Source organism: Leucopleurus acutus, assembly GCF_964270905.1.
Source record: "Leucopleurus acutus genome assembly, chromosome: 7".
In the NCBI taxonomy this organism is placed as follows: domain Eukaryota; kingdom Metazoa; phylum Chordata; class Mammalia; order Artiodactyla; family Delphinidae; genus Leucopleurus; species Leucopleurus acutus.
Window position 1 is genome coordinate 95,317,518 of NC_139150.1, and position 17,267 is coordinate 95,334,784.

The 17,267-nt window shown below is 44.7% G+C and overlaps 1 protein-coding gene across 2 annotated transcripts in view; it reads left to right on the plus strand.

The window, feature by feature from the left end:
• The first annotated feature begins 367 nt into the window (after positions 1-367).
• The window catches only part of SYK (spleen associated tyrosine kinase), a 95,096-nt gene continuing 78,196 nt past the window's right edge, over positions 368-17,267 (plus strand). For both annotated transcript variants that reach the window (XM_082841984.1, XM_082841985.1), the window contains exon 1: positions 368-553. The gene's annotated coding sequence lies outside the window, so the exon portion shown is untranslated. The remainder of the gene's footprint in view (positions 554-17,267) is intronic.

The following is a 17,267-nucleotide window of genomic DNA, read 5'->3' on the forward strand; positions in this document are numbered from 1 at the left end:
AATTGCACGGCAAATGAGCGTGCCCCTGAGTGCCTGTCGGTCCTTGGAAGGATCAGGCAGCAGGCCGGCCGGGTGGCAAGAGGCTCCTGTTGTTGGCCGCGCGCCCTTTTTTGGTATGAGGCCCCCTTGTCCAGGCCTTCAGCGCCCGGGAATTGGCAAGGATCGCCCACCCGGCTCCTCTCTCTTCTCCTCTCCGGCCTCCCGCCTTGTAGGCCAACCCCGCGGGCTGGGTTCCGGCGCGCTCCGGCCGCCGCTGCCCTGCCCTGGGCGCTGGGGGCGCACATGGCACACTGGGCGCTCGCGGCGCAAGGGCTGCGGGGCGGTCCCGGGGCGGTGGAGCGCGGCGGCCGGGAGGAAGTGCGGGCCTGCCTGGGAGCGTTAAGGAAGTTGCCCAAAATGAGGAAGCGCCATGCACTGGGCGACTGAGGCGACTCCGGCGGCAGGAGCAGCGAGGAGGAGGGGGCTGCTCGGCGCGGCGCCCAGAGCTGCCCCCTAGTTCGCGCCAGTCCGGTTCCCGGAGACCCGCGCCCCGCCCTAGCCTCACCTGATACAGGTAGGTGTGGCCGCTCGCTGTCTCCGCTTGGGCAGTCGGGACGCACCTTTAGGCTTGGGAGGGCGGCTTGGAAGGGGAGAAGGCGCCGAGAGAGGGGAGGATGCGGCCCTTCCTCCTTGGCCCGCGCAAGGTCTGTGCGCCTATGCTAACCCAGACGGGTACGCCTAGGGCCCTCCTGCTTTGATAATCGGAGGGAACATTTGATAAAATTTTTCTATTGAAAACTAGTCAGTTGTGCCAGCTTTTCTCCTAAAACTAGTTAGTGCCTCTTGGGGTCCAGCTTTTGTACGGGGAGCCGGGCCCGTGGGTGGGGGCCTGTGCCGAGAAGCCAAAACTTCAGGTGCTGCCGCGAGCGCAGGAAGTGCGGAAGCGGCTGGGTCCTGGGAGACTTAGCTGGAGTCCGCAGGCACAAGAAACTCCGTGTCGGGGTCTCGGAAAGGGCACATTTTCGTTTGGCCATTCACAGAATGCACTGGAAAATTCCACTGTATTTGTCGAAGTGACTCAATGTAGGTATGTTTATATGCCTGCAAAGGTTTTATTCATACTTTTACTACAGAAAGAAAGAGCAGTTGCATAAAACCATGAAAGTTTCTGAACCACTACGAAAATGTAGCATCATTGCCCTTTTTTCCACATTTTCATGGTAAAATAACTTCATCAGCCAGTGAATGACTTGAAGAGCAGTGAAGTTTTGTGTAGTCAAATGTGAATTTGAGTTAAAGATATTTTTGGCCGTATGGCTTCAAAACCTTAAACCCACCTAAATAACGATACAAAAGCGAATTTTTTTTTTTTGTTTGTTTGAATATCAAGAACTAGCAAGACAATCATTGGAGAAGTTAGAGTTTCAGTCTTTTGGCTGTGTGAGGTGCAGTTGCTTGGGAAAGAGAATCTCATTCACGGTGCAGAGTCTTCCCACTCGTTAACCCAAGACGTTCCCGACTGGTGATCAAAGGCCCATGCCATCCTGCCAGGTGGCCTTTGGAAACAGGATTGCAGGTTATTTTAATGAGTTTGCTTGACTTGCCAAAGATTCCCGTTTAACCCAAGTAAAACTGTTGACTGGAGTTGTTCATTTTCTTAAACACTGGAGGCATTTCAGTGTGTAATTAAGACTTGGAGATGTAATTTAAAGACTTGGAGATTCAAATTGTCACATCTGAATCTTCACGTTAAAAAAGAAAAATCATGGGATGATGGAGAATTCCTGAAAGAAATGGAATTGATTCTAGTATTTGTTTTCTTTGTTTTAGTAAGAACAAATTCATTGCTGTTACACAGGTGGCATTTTACTTAAATGCAATTTAATTCACTGATGTGCATATCATGTCTCCCTCTCCCTGCAAAAAGAAAAAAAAAAAAAAAAAAGGCCAAACAGTGCCTGGATATGTTTGTCTTTGAGGTAGAAGGTTTAAATACTTGTAAAGTATTAGGTATTTTAAGTGAGAAATCTTGTCTACTAAAAATATTTTATCAAATTATTTTGTTCTGTCTGCATTAAACTTTTGATCTGTTTAGGGAAATTTTGCGCTAAAATAGAAACATTTATATTCTTTGTATTTGGAGTGCTTCAATATGTAGGATTTTGTAAATCATCTTAATAACCAGAATGTTTTTAATGTTTTAAGCCAAGGATAAAAGTGAGGTGTATATTTTAGCTCTTTATCTTTCCTGAGGGATGAAATTGTCAGAAAGATAATTTTATCCCTAGATTTGCATTTCAGAAATAAGTTACCTTAGCCTTCTTTAGGTTCATATTTAGTATTCTAAGTGCAGGTCTGATTTCTCTATTAAACCAAAGACTTCTTAGTAGGACATCACTTAGCACATAGCATATCCATAATCATTATCCAAAACCCTTGTGCCAAGATATGTTTTGGAATTCAGGATTTTTGAGAATTTAGAATTCAAATTTAGAATCTGAATTTCAGCCTTGAGAAAAGCATTTCTCAGAATTTAGAAAGGTTTGCATACATACTGATGCCATATGTTACACACCACTCCAACACAGCCTGGGCAGCATCCTATAATCCCACATGTTAATATTTCTGCACAAACAGTGTGAAAAGTCTCACTAAGTGGAATAAAGAGAGGCTACAAATAGCCGTGTGTCAGTGTCACTAAATGAGGTTCCCTATAAAACTCACCAAAAAACCTTGTTTTTCAGCAGTTTTTGGAGTTAGGGCTATGGGACTGATTCTGTATTAGATTCTGTCAAGCTACTGATTGCTTTTGAAAGCAAATTACATTTCTACTGCCCAACAACTCACACTTTACAGTAATTAGATGGGTAGTTCCCCCCTTTCCAGGAAGCCTGAAATAGCAAGACTTTCCAGAATTTTCAGTGATAACAATCAAAATACAGATCCTCCAAGTGAGAATACGATGTTTCATCCTTACTGAGAGACTTTCCAACAGCAAAGTTTCTGACAGTCTGATTCTAGAGAAAGAAGGCAGTAGTTACTTAAAGAAGGGCTATTACCACCCTTCACAGCTACAGCATGGCCTTGGAAGAAATACTGTTTCCTGTTCACTTTGCAGCTCATTCTATCTCTGTCTGTTATCTGTACCTAAGGAATGGCCGGGTACTTTGTACAATCTGAGCTAATTTTTGCTTTCTCAGCTTTTCACCAAATAGATTTTTTTTCCAACGGTTCCCTAACTCACCACCACCCTGCCCCCCAACACTTTCTTCCACTTCTGGATTGATTTAGCTGCAAATGAGTGGAGAGAAAATTAGGAAATTAGGCCTTTGGGTAAGAAATTTTTAAAAAATGTCTGCACACTGAACATTGCTTTTCTTTTACAGCAGTTGAAATCAAAAGGCAGAGTCTTAAAGAGAGATTGGAATTAAATTGTCTGACTTAATTATATCTTACCATCTTACTCTTCTACCTTGGAATTGAACAAGTTGGGTTTTCTTTTATTTCCACTCAGAAAAAGAGAGTTTTTTTAAACTGAGGAATTGTAGGAAGATTTAAAAAAACTAGGCTGATTGGATTTTAAAGGAAAAGTTTATTCATACATTTTGACTTTATATTAGCAGGAAAGTTTTCTACTAGCTTATAATTTTGTCTGGCAAAATGTTAGCCTGCGTTGGTTTGATTTTTTTTTTTTTTTTACTTTAATAAGAGTTATGTAAGTTTTGCCCTATGAATCCTGAAAGGTGGTTGCATTGGAATCTTAAGTATAGTCAAATTTAGCCACTGCCAAAAATACCAGTAGAAGAAAGAATATTTAGTTTCTATTATAGTAGGTTTAACAACTCAAAAATGACTCTTTCTTGATTCTTTTATTTCTGGGAAACTGTGTATTTGTTTTGGTGGCTGCCAGAGCCTGATGATGGGAAGAGGAAGGTGAGGATGATTTAGAATATTGTTAACACCTCAATTACTAAGGGGGATATACTGAAAGCTTTTATGATGGACAGTATCTGGTAAGCAGCATCCTCTGTCCTGGGGGTACCTGTCTCTGACCCTGGAGTCCTGGCTCCTGAAACTGGAGAAGGCAGTACCCCTTAGTTCTGTGCTGGAGCCCTGGAGGGGAGCACAGATGTGGGAGGACACTGGGCTTGCAGATTGGCATGCTGAGTGTCACATCTTTGATCTGAAGAGAGTCTGGGCAGGCAGCAGGATTGACAGGAGAGTGTAGGGCTGATGTCAGGGTCCGTGAGGCTCAGGCCTGGATACAGTCAATGGGGGGAGTGTGGAAGGAAGGAAGAGGGCCAAGGGCCAAGTGTTAGGAAAAGTCACAATTTAAATATTGGTTTGTTTAGTTATACTCAGAATGGCTACAAAGAGCATTTGAATGTCCAACAGTTAACCTCCTACATTCCCACTCCATCTCTTTGTCTTAATTGCTAAATCTTCATGCTGTCTTGGTCAGCCCAACAAGTTATTAAATCTATCCGTTTTCTGTTCAGTTGTCATGGAAATTTTTTGGTGGGACCAGAGTTAATCTTTCTTTTTATTTAATTTCAATTTATAAGAATACCTTCCAATGCTCTAGTACTGCTCCCCAAAAGCAATCTTTTAATCTTTTTAGCTCTTTCTTCTAGAATTTTCCTTCTTATTTCCTGATGTTATGTTCACTTGCACTTTTTTTTTTAATGTATCAGTTTTAGACAATGTTTCCTGACTTCCTACTCTGATAAATAAGTGCATGGCAGTCCTAGACTCTTATTACCCAGGATAATCTTTCTACAATTTAGGGTTAAGATGCTATTTGGTGTTTGTTTACCTTGCTGTGGTTATATTTACTGCTAGAGCACAGTATATAATATAGTTCCATTTTCTTTCATTTACTCCATGTTGTTTTTCCTGGTGTAAACTCTTGTTTCATTTTTGTGTTTTCTCAGTTGGTCCTGTACCTGTTACAATTCTCTCCCCAACTCTCTGACACAAAGCTAAACACCCCACCACTTGACTCAGTTTCCCACTGAGTCAAATATACCAAGCAACCTATCAGTTCCATTTCTCTCTTTTTCTGGAACCCTCCGCCTCCTTATGCCAGTCTGATGGTTTCTTTTCAGTCTTGCTACACACCTATTAATAACTGAAGCATATTTTGGGGAGTTGGTTAGCTAAATATATTTTCTGCAAGTTGCTGCCCTGTATACGTTTTGGAGTCTTAACATAACTCTTATCAACATTCATGTAGCTTTCAAATCCATTGTAAATCCATTGTCATAATTGTTGAAAACATTTTCCCCAAACTTTTGATTTCTATGGATATTTGCTTATTTATATAACTTATTACTTTTTGTAGCTTTTGGAACTTTTATAATTTCTCCCGTCAGGACATATTCTGAGTCATGCTTCGTGAAAGATTACTTTTAGCTTCAATTTAGCGGTTAGCAGCTACGTTTTAAATCAGTCTCAGTGTCACCTCTGTATTTGCTCGGACCCTGATGGTTTATTATCTGATTGATGGGAATATGTATTTTCCTGGGACTAGGGAATCCACAGGGCTTTAATCAGATGGCCAGCCTCGATTCCCTGGATTTCTGAAGTGGGTGCTGTGCAATTTTAAATGGTATTCCCGAGAAAGCTTTCCTTGTTGAAGTGAGTGAAATGAGAGACAGAATAAAGTTGAGGAAGCAGGGTAACTGTCGTGGGCTTGTTCAGAGCCGTTGTGCAGGTGTTGTGCATGGTCAGGACATACGTCACTGAACTCTTACACCCCTGTGGTCATAGGATGCATTCATTGGTTCTTGGAGCACCTTGGGGACCAGGACTTCCGAAGTCCACTTTGGGAAACACTGGGTAACCTGCTGCCCCTTTACAAGATCCTCAGGCTTTGCTTAGGTGGAGGCAGAATGCCTCTTAAATGTTAAGAGTATTTTTTTTAATTAATTAATTTATTTTTTGGCTGTGTTAGGTCTTCGTTGCTGCGTGCGGGCTCTCTCTAGTTGCAGCGAGCAGGGGCTACTCTTCGTTGCAGTGTGCGGGCTTCTCATTGCGGTGGCTTCTCTTGTGGCGGAGCATGGGCCCTAGAGCGCATGAGCTTCAGTAGTTGTGGTGCTTGGGCTCAGTAGTTGTGGCTCACGGGCTCTAGAGCACAGGCTCAGTAGTTGTGGCGCATGGGCTTAGTTGCTCCCTGGCACATGGGATCTTCCCGGACCAGGGCTCAAACCCGTGTCCCCTGCATTAGCAGGCAGATTCTTAACCACTGCACCACCAGGGAAGTTCCAAAATGCTAAGAGTATATGAATCACTTGATTGCCCTAATGCTTCAAAGTCACAGTCACTGAATATTTTTATCAACAGTGGTTGAGAGTAGGGGGGCTGAGGTCCCACTGGGTTCAAATCTCACTGTGTTTTCAAGCTACTGTTTTTAGTTTTTGTAGATGGAAGGATTACAGGGGATTTCACTGTGATGTACGGTGGAGATCATGCATGCAGTGCCCATACCTGGCCTGTGGTTAGAACTGGCATAACTGTCACAGTCTCTCCCAGGTGGGTGGCTCTGGGAGTCTGCCCCTGTAGTCTTGGCTGGAGGCTAATAAGAGCAGTCCCAAATAGGTCACAGATGAGTAAGTACTGTCTCTGAAGTTAGTTTCTCTGGCCTGCAAGATGGGAGAACTTTCTATCATTTTCTTTTTGAAAAGTGTTAAATTGCATAACTGATGTCTAAGTACATATCCATTGGTGAAGAATTCAGATATAACAGGCGACATTGAAGCCCTCCTTAACCACCACCCTCAGCCCCAGCCCATCCCCACTGAGAGAGGGCAACTTGGTGCATATTCTTCTAATCTTTCATCCTGTGCATTCATGCATGTGTATATATGTGTGTATTTTTAGACGATGTAGTGGTGGTGGTGGTGGTGGGGTGTGTGTGTGTGTGTGTGTGTGTGTGTGTGTGTGTGTGTGCCTTCTTAATACCAATATCATCCTGTAACTTTCTTTTTTGAATCAACAGTATTGGGGGAGCCCTTCCTATCAGTGATCATCGTGCTTTATTCCAGGGTGAAAAATGATTGTTTATTGCTAGACATTTAGGACTTTTTTCTAATTTTTGATACTGTAAACAAAGCTGCAGGGAATGCACTTTTTCTTTCATTCTTTCCCTCTGTTTTACCCTTTTCATTGCATTTCATGGAACTGACAGGTTAATTACTTTCTTAAGAAACATCTTCAGCCCTGTCCGTCCTGTTATTCAGGCCATCTATTGAGTCATTTATATTTTAGCAAGCACTGAAGGTAGTTAATTATTTATTTTTTAAGTGATACATTAGGCTCTTGCCTAATATTTGTTTTTATTACTGGTTCCAGCGTAGATGTTCTCTTCTTGCTCCATGACCTCTGTCTTCTTGGCACCTACTCATCTGTTTGCCCATTGGGTGCCTTCCTTTGTGCGGTTAGCTTTCCTGATGTGCTTGGTACTTCTAGGATGTATGCTGGTCTTGTTTTTGAGGTGCCCTACAAGTTAGTCTTTTAATGCTGTGTGTGTTGCATGGCCCTCTTGTAACCTATCCCCCATGAGATGTGAGGAAGGTGAGACGTGAGCAGGGCAGGATGAGCCAGTAACCAATGGGGGGGGGCGGTGCAGGTGCTCTCTGTTCTTCATGGATGTGGCCATACCCTGCCTCTTCAAATGCACGTCTTTCCTACAGAGGGACTCCTGTTGCTCTTAAGGGTGCCAGCAGCTGAGGAGTTGGAGAGGGTTTGGCTGCCTGCCTGCTTCCCGCTCTGCTTCTCCCTCACCCCATCCCACCCAGGCTTTGTCATTTCCAAGGCACCACACCCTTGGCTCTTCACAGCCATCCCCAGCTGCCTGCACTTAGGCTGTGGTTTCTCTCTTCAGTTTGAGCCCATCTCGCTCTGCTTCCTTCAACGATAGCAGTAGTTTCCAGCCCACTAGTAATATGCCTCCTTTGCTCCCCAGCGTGGTTATGGATTTATATTCTATGTTATTGTTTTCAATGCTGTTTCTTTTCTTTCTCTGCATTTATAGCTGCTGTATTTACTTGAAGGGCAAGTCCACCACTTCCTTTTTTCCTTTCTTTTTTTTTAGCAACACCAATCAGCTGATGGTCATAGCTGTGAAGGAAGTGACAGGGAGGGGGGAGAGGAGCTCTCTAGAGCAGGCATGAATGGCAGGCTTGGGGCTTCTTTGGTCTTCACTGTTGCCCTGGGAGCTGGGCCAGCCATCCTGTAGCTTAGGCAGGAAGTGTGTCCAAGGAGAGGGCTGCAGTGGTCAAGTCTGTACTGATTATTAGGAAATTGCTAGTCCCAAATCATAAGTTTCTTAGAAACATGTTTAAGGACACCAGAGATATTAGAGGGAGAAAGGATCTTGGAGAATGTCTAATTCAACCTGCTGGTAAGCAGTGAGGCCCAGAAAGGTAAAGTGACTTTCACTTATCCAGCTGCTAAGTGATGGTGCTGTGATTCGAAGCCGAAAACCCAGGTGTTTCTAATCCAGAACCAGAATTCCTATCCACTACTCCAATAAGGAGCAAAAAGGGACCTGCCATCATGCCTGGTGGTGAGATTTCAAGTCCTATCAGTGGAGACAGGAGCCTGAGAAGGCAGCCGGAGGGCATAAGCCCAGTCTGACGTGTCGATTCACTCTTTTACGAGGAGTTTTAGAAAACTTATTATTATCTTTATAGCTTTGTGTTGAGAAATTAAGCAAATTCAGTAGGAATTGGACAAAAAAATCCTGAATCAGTGACAGGTTAATATGAGAATATCTGATGTTTTTGCATACATCTCCTTCCAACACAGATTGAGCTGACTTTCAAATTTACCACCCAAAGGGCACTAAAGTAATGTGAGAAGCTGGTTTAAAAGGACGCACCAAGCCTTTGTCTGCACATCAGGCCTGCATCTCTGTGGCTGTCCCCACACAGGACAGAATTGCTACTCTCTGCACACATTACTGTCCCTAGAGTTGGGGAGGGGGCATACATGGGGTCCTGAAGGTTGGAATGGAGGAGATAAAGGAAAATTTCAAAAGTAGTTCTATTCCATGGTGGAAACACTTGTGATGCAGGTGGGATTTCAGTGGTTCAGTGAAAGAAAGGCAGCTTGACAACTGCAAAAAAAGATGCCTTCTAGAATGAAGATAGAAAAGTCATGTATGATTTCCCCGAAGGAGCCAATACCTGCAAAGATGTGTGCACGATATTCTTTCTAGATTATCCCTTCTAAGAAAACTCTGGGAACTGTCAGTATCCATTAATAGAGGAATGGTGTATTAGTTTGCTAGGGTCGCTGGAACAAAGTACCACAGACATTTATCATATCACAGTCTTGGAGGCTGGAAGTCTGAGATCAAGGTGGGCAGGGTTGGTTTCTCCTGAGGCCTCTGTCTTTGGCTTGTGGACATCATCTTCTCTCTGTATCTTCACATCTTCTTCCCTCTATTGCATGTGTCTGTGTCCTAATTTACCCTTTTTATAAGGACATCAATCATAGGGGATTAGGGCCTACCCTAATGACCTCATTTTAACTTACCCCTGTAAAGACCCTATTTCCAAGAAAAGTCCCATTCTGAGGTACTGGGGGTCTGGACTTCAACATATGAATTTGGGAGGGGAAACAGTTCCTCCCACAGCAGGTGGTTAAGTGGAGCCTGGTCTCTCCTCCCAAGTGGCCTTGCTGTGCTGCCATTGAGAGCACAAGGGAGCTCTCCGGTATCATGATGGAGAGATTTCTAAGCCAGCTGAAGTGAGCTTTGTGCACAGATAGTTATGGAACATGATGTACGTGGACACCACACACAAAACTAAGCAAATTAAAATGCTCAAGAAACAATTGTCCTTCCACCTTAGATTAGCATTATTTTTAAGAAAAGAAACCTATGAGACCCAGAGAAAAAAATGAAACATAAGAATGATGAGGAGAGACAAATTCTGTAAGATCTTAAGGCAAAACTGCAATGGAAAGTGGGGCAACAGACACAAATTTCACATGGAAATTAGTGCAAAGCAAGGGTGGCCTTTCCCATCAGTCAGGAAATGGAGCATGGGTTATCAATTAATGGTCTTGGGAAAACCAGCTGATAATTTGGGAAAAATAAAGCTTTGCTCTGTATACCAAAATGAGTTCCGAATTTAACAAAGAATAAAAATATAACAGTGCAATCATAAAAGTGCTAGAAGAAAACAGGTGAGTTTTAAAATAATTGTGGAGTGAAGGCCTTTATAAATATGGTAGGAAATATGGAGCCATAATAGAAAACAGTTGATAAGTATGGTTTTCTAAAATTGTAAGCAAGTCCCTATACAAATGAAAAATATATATAAATAAGTGAGGGAAAAAACCTATAAAATGTATTTATTTTCAAGGTCTGTGGTGAAGGACCAGTAGCCTTCATATGCAGTGAGTTCTTTCAAATCAATGAGAAAAATAAACACACTCCAATACAAAGATCAGTCAAGGACGCGAACAGGCAACTCAAAATGTAAATGAACTGAAAGCACACAAATATGCTTTGCCTCTGTGTAACCTTGCATTGATTTAAGGGTTTGCTGTGTGGTGAGGTGTGGGGAAAAGAGACACTCCCACAGGTCAGCACCAGCAGGGCGGTTGGGTAACGTCTTCTGAAATGTAAAGCGCACATGTGTTTTGATTCAACAATTTCACTTTTAGGAACTTATTGCACACATAACTTAACAAAGGTGGGGAAATATATGTGCATACAGTAATTCATTGCAACATTTTATTTTGTAATAGCAAAGAAAGAAGGAAGGAAGGAAGGAAAGAAGGAAGGAAGGGGGGAGAGACAGAGAGAGAGAAAGAAAATAAAGAAAGAAAGAGAAAAGGAAGGGAAATATGTATCATGCCTGGTTAAATAAACTATGGTATATCCATGCATTGGAATCATATGTGGCCTTTTTAAACATGTGGAATCTTGTAGACCAAAAAATAAAGATGTCCAAGTTATATTCAGTGAAACAGCAAAATGTAATAGATCGCTATATTTTTAAAAACACATACATGCACATAGCAATGTAGGCTCTATTGGAATGTTATTTACTATATATAGATGCAAGTCTGCCTATACCGATGTGTGTGTGTAAATATGCAGAGAGATCCAGAAGCAAAGTTACCAAACTGTGAGTAGCAGTTGTCTGGGGAAGGCAGTAAGGGAATTGGTTTTGAGAAAAAAAGTGCAATGTACATTTTTACTCTGCATACAGATGTTTGCAGTGATCATGATAAAATGAGGTTTGCTTGGGGGTCTGGGGGCTAAGTAGGATGAGACCAGGAAAAGAACTAATTCAGCAACAAAGCATCAGTCATGGCTGTTGGGACCATTCTGTCTCCAAACAAGGCATTAGGCTTGGAGAGGTTGGGTGGTTTGCCCAGAGTTATACAGTTGAGGTTCTCAAGTGTGCCTGTGCACAGCCGTCACCCGAGCTTGTCTGGCCCACTGATGCCCAGCCTGCCTCCAAAGTTTCTGATGTGGTCTAATGTGTGACCTGCCTTTGGAAATTCATGATTAAGGCCTCCCCACCAAGTACAGCAGCCAAGGTTGAGTACCACTGGTTTAGAATGAGTTAATGGGATTGTATAGCACACAGGCACATCTTTCAAGCCTAATGCAATTTCCACCAAATTTGAATGTATTGGTACACTGGGTATAGTGGCAGCTGTGTGTGCCTTTGACTGTAGAGACTTTGGGCATATTAGCTGGTGCATCCCCACTTTGTGTGTGTGTGTGTGTGTGTGTGTGTGTGTGTGTGTGTGAGAGAGAGAGAGAGAGAGAGAGAGAGAGAGATTGAGAGAAGGAGAATGATTGAGAGAGAGAACTCACATGTTTCTATGATGCAAACACTCCATTCCTTGGGAACGTGGATTCATAAAGTCTGGAGGCCTGTGGCAGTTACAGAGGCAGGCATTTGAGGGAGGATGTCAGCGTGTTCTCAGCACACTGCTGTGAGACTTGTGGGAGGTGAGCGAGTTGAAACAATTCTCAGAGAAAGAATGTGCGCACTGGTCTGATAGAAAAGCCACCAGTAACATTTTCTACCCAAGATAAACTGAATGATTTTCATCTCTCAGATTAGTTCTTAGTGTGACTCCAAGTCCACTGTACTTATCTTCTGTCATCTGCCTGTTTCATGTGAGATGGTTTTTCTCAAGAGAAGGACGTGAATGAACAGTCTCGCTGTGGGTGGAGAGCCAGGGCCTGGGTTTCTTGGTGTCTGTGACTTCTGGGCCTCGAAGCCTGCAGCAGATGGTGACAGAGGGGCTGCTACCGCTATGGGCCATTTGGGGACAGTCTGTGGCTGGGCCTCCCGGTACTGACCCTGTCCGTCCAAGCACACACGTGGGAGCACCATGCAGCACTCACATGGGGAGACCCTGGGGCTCACCAAGTGCACCCACATCTATATTTTGTAATAAAACTTCTAGGACTGTAACCCATAAACATCCAGTTCTGAAAGCCCCTCTGGGGGCAGTGTGGGTGGCGGAAGCAGACCAGGCACACACCTCTGATGCTGTTACTGACCAGGATTCTTGGCCTCCTTAAGCAAAAGAAATTGATCAGAGGCCAGACAAGAAATTCAGGCAAGGCTTTATTGGGGCCCCTGCTGCAGCAAGGGGGAGCGGGAACAAGTTAACAGGTTCCCTTGCTTGCTCCCTGAGGTGGGGGGGTGAGCTGTTTCCTTATATGGGGTGACGGTAGGGGTAGGTCCGGGGGGTCAGGCCAGAGGGGTGACTTAGGTGGTCTGCCCACCCCTTTGGTGGTGCTGAGTGCAGGGGGCATGCGCAGTACCCTGCTTTTGCTCCCGACCCCCTGCTTTTGCTCCTGGCTCTTCAGAAGTGGCAGTTGGGGCTTTTTTGGTCTTTTTTGTACCTTCTTGTCCATAATTTGCCCCAACTGCACATGCACATGGTTATTTTTAGTCTCTTATAGTTTCTTTGTATTTTGTTCCTGGAGGAGACGTTTGTCCAGGTGTGAACATTGCAGCAAAGGGTCCCAGGTCCCGGGTCCCAGGTGTCGGGTCCCAGGTGTCGGGTCCCAGCCTGTCTCAATTCATCCTTCCTTGAAACTCCTTCAGCTCTGGCCACCTCATCTTCAAAACTAGGCCAGAAAGACCTGCCCCTGGGTGGTTGTGGCACCCAGAGACCCACTGTGCAGAGTGCCCATCGGAATGGCTTGCAAAGAGGTGCCCTGCAGAGCAGTCGTATTTGGGTACAGGAAGTCAAGGAGCTACGTAGCCTCTGGTTACCTGGGGATTGAAAAGGGGGTCTTCTGGGGACAAAATGATATTAGAAGACTTTATGGGAAGGTCACAGAAAGAGTGGCTCTGGCCCAAGTGTCATTTGACTCTGAAGCAAATGAGTGTCTATTCCCTGGCAGTACACCTGGGAACCCTCCTGGGTTTTAACAGGCAGCCCTTAGGGAGCGTGCTCTCCTGTCCCCAGTGATTGGACAAGGATACCTTGCTCAGGGGTTCCTGGCAGCACTCTCACCTGAAGTGCTAAAATGCTGTGTAACGTTATTTTGGCCCTTGTCATATATTTTTACAACATCCGTTTGGAGACCATGCTGTGGACATTTTTGTGAGCTCTGTGCTCCCAGCATGGGGCCCACTGTGCATGTGTAGGTGCTCTTAAAGTCCCTTCCTTACATTTCAATATGTCACATAGGATTTGGATACAGTAAGCTAGATATTTGGAGTAAAATGTGTCTCTCGTTAATAGAAAGAAAAACTAGAGCCCCAAGCTTGGCCCAAGTAGGAGAAACATCTGGAAGGGAGAAGTGTCTGGACCATACAGCTTGTTCCTCAGGGTGAATTTATAATATTCCTTTTGTCGACCGGCAATCCCATCACTTTGGTCCCAGGGAGGTGCTGCCTGCTGCTCCACCTCGGACATCTAGCCCAGGTGAGGACAGATGGCCTCTCTCCAGCTTCCCTGGCAAGGACCTAGAACTGTGCTGTTCAGAACATTGCCACCAGCCACATGTGGCCATTTACATTTCAAATACTTAAACTGAAATAAAATGTAAAAATCAGTTCTCAGTCACAATGGCCACATTTCAGGGGCCGCTAGCCACATGTGGCTGGTGGCTCCGTGTGGGACAAAGTAGAACAAACATCTCCATCATTGCAGTACGGTTTTGGGGACAGATTAACTACTCTGTGTTACACCTGAGCCCCACGCGATTCTTCCTGGGGAGTCAGGAGACACAAGCTTCTACCCCCTCCCACGTTTCCTAGCCCTTGGTACCACTGCGTGTGGACAATGCATGTGTGGACCCCGGTTGTCTCCCATTTCCTTAAGAGGCTCTGACCCTGGAAAGTGGTGGTGGCATCAGAATGCCCACATCCTTCAGATGAGACCCCAAGTCTTGTCCACAGGATCTGGCCTGGCCTTTTCATCCTCAACACAGTGACAGTCTCCTACTCACCACAACAGCTTCCACCAACACAGATACACAGCACACACCTACACGTGTGTGCACACGCACATGCAAACAAACCATGGCAGTCTGGGTAAGTGAGAGGTTACTAATGAGTAACATAGGAAGGGAAATGGTTCCCAGTTGTTTTCTTGGAGCGGTCTAATGGGAACCCAGCCTTGGAGAATACTAGGCTGGGGTTAAGCACCCTTTCGTTCAGTATAGTTTCTGAAAGAATAAACTAGTTTTTTGTTCAAGAGGATTTAGAGGTAATGGAAAGAACTTTAGTACTGACTAATTTCTGTGTAGTAAAAAGAAAAAAAAAATCCAATGTCATTTTCTCAAAATATTTGGAATCCAAGGTTCTGTCCACTTTAAAATGAAGATTTGAAGAGAGAGTGTGCTCCTCGTCAAGACAAAATGAGGAAAATGCAGTGCTTACCACGTGACCATGTTCTGTTCTTGCAAATACAAGAAAACAAGACTCATTTCTGGAATGTGCATTTGAGGACTCCGAGGGCAGTGGCAGGGGTGAGGTGGGCTGAGAGGCAGGTCATCCTGTGAGAGGCAGCACCCGAGGAGCCTGCGATGGGGAGGGGACAGGTGGAGGGGCCCACCGCAGGCAGGGAGACCCACTCCACCTGGGCGCCTGCCCCGTCCACTAGGCTCCATCTCTGCCTCATTCTCATCCTGGGTGGCGGGGGAGAGATGTGGCATTTGCCTGTCTCTGGAATTCCTGTGCTGCTCAGTTTCAGGAGAGATAAAACACCACAAGAGAAGCGGTTGGAAGGGTTTGCGAATTATAGAACTTCCTTTCATGATTCAGCCCGACATCAGGAAGTGGAGCAATACGTATGCTATTCCCAAGCTGACTTCACGCCCCGGCCAATACGCATGCGTGATGGGCGAGGCGAGCACGGGCAAGATTCTTTTACCTGAATTACTGTGTTAGCAAAATAAGTACGTCTCAAAATCAGTGTGTGTGAGGAGGTTTTATTGAACTGAAAGTGGTTTCCTGAATGATGCCTTTCCTGTTTCTCCTTTAGAATTCTATGTAAAACTTTGAATTTTTTACTCTGCCCATCTTCCTCCATTCCATAACCCGCGCTGCTGCTCACTTCAGTGGTCAGCTCTGTTTGGATCAGTTTTGAACCTTCCATACAGAGGCAGTAATTCTAGAGCAGTGATTCTCAGTCCTGGCTGCTCATGAGAATCACCCGGAGAACTTAAAAAAAAAAAAAAAAAAAAAAAATTAGTGCTGTCGGGGCCCCAGCCCTGGAGGTTCTGAGTTAGTTTGGGCTAGGACCCTCTCACCAGTACTTCAAGTACCCTGGTGGTTGTCACCTGCAGCCAGGGTAGAGAATCACTGCTCTGGCCTAGAGCTTTGCTATTGAACTTGCTGTTGAAAGCACTCTTCTGTGATTTTATGTGCATACCCAACACCTGGGGCAGCAGCCCAGGCCCTCAGACTTAGACACCCTAGGCTGCTGTGGGCCCCGAGTCTGCACAGATAAGAAGCATCTGGAGTGATTTTGAAGCCGTCTTGGAGGTGTAATGGGCCTGCTTGGCCTTTGGACTCTTGGCAGAAGCGTTAAAGCCTTGCTACTTTTCACAGTCCTCTTAGTCCATGTCCTGAAGTTGTGCTGCTTGCAGCCAGCCCTTAGCCCAGCTGGACCTTTTGTCTCTGGGCTGGACACTCTTGCCTCCTCTGGGGACCTCAGCCCTCTCTATGCTGGCTGGGAACATGGCCCGGGGGAAGTCTGAAGCCCAGTACTTTCCTTCCCTTTATAGGATCCTGGATAAGAGAATCCAGGAGAAAAGTCCTCTTTTATTTCTTGAAATTTACTTTATGACTCTAAACATCTCTTCCACTCCTTTATTTAAATTCTCTACTTCAGGAACGTCCATCTTGCATATTTTAGATCTCCTTTGTCCTTCTAGTCCTTTTCTGTTGAATTCTTTCACTCTTTGTTCATCTTCATTTCATTTTTCTCAGGCTACTCCATCCTGTCCACCACCTTCTTCACAGTGTTAATGTCTGCTCTCTTTTTGCTGTTTGAAATAATAGCCATCATTTCTTTCCTGCATTTTCCCCTGATCTCCAGCTTATTTCCCATGACTTTTCTTGCCTTCCCGTCTCATCCCCTGCCTTTCATGTCTCCATTTAGAGCTACTGTTTTTAACAGTGACTCTTCTGTGAAGTCCTTTGATTCCATGGCTATATGTGTGGTTGTGATTTCATCTGCCCTTTGGGAAGATTTTCTGGCCAATGTTCTTTGTGTGCTATTTGTTTCTCTTGTTGCTTCTCTCCTTTTATTCTTTTAGTGTAATTGTACAGATCCAGGGTAGGTTCCTCATCTTGGAAATGAATCATGTCAGGGAGCGGCCCAGCATGTGTTCTAGCCTAACAGAATATCTTCCTCCTTTTAAGTAATGCTGTGTGTGTGTGTGTGTGTGTGTGTGTGTGTGTGTGTGTGAGAGAGAGAGAGAGAGAGAGAGAGAGAGAGAGACAGAGTGGGGGGAGAGAAAGAAAGAAAAAGAAAGAGAAAGAAAGGAAAGGAAGGAAGGGAGAGAAAAGAAGGAAGGAAATGAAAGAAAAGAAAAGAAAGAAAGAAAGAAAGAGAAAGAAAGAAAGAAAAGGAAGGAAGGAAGAATTGCTTAAACCTTTACTTCTTCCCATGGAGGCTGCTAGCCATTCAGAATCTCCTCTCCACCCCTGGGCGGTGGCTGGCTTCCTCCTGCTCTATAGAAGCTACACATCTGCAGGCGTTGAGGTCTGCAGCAGCACCTCCGCTTCCTTGACCATCTTCCCTAAAAGTCTTCATGCTCCCAGGACAAGCCT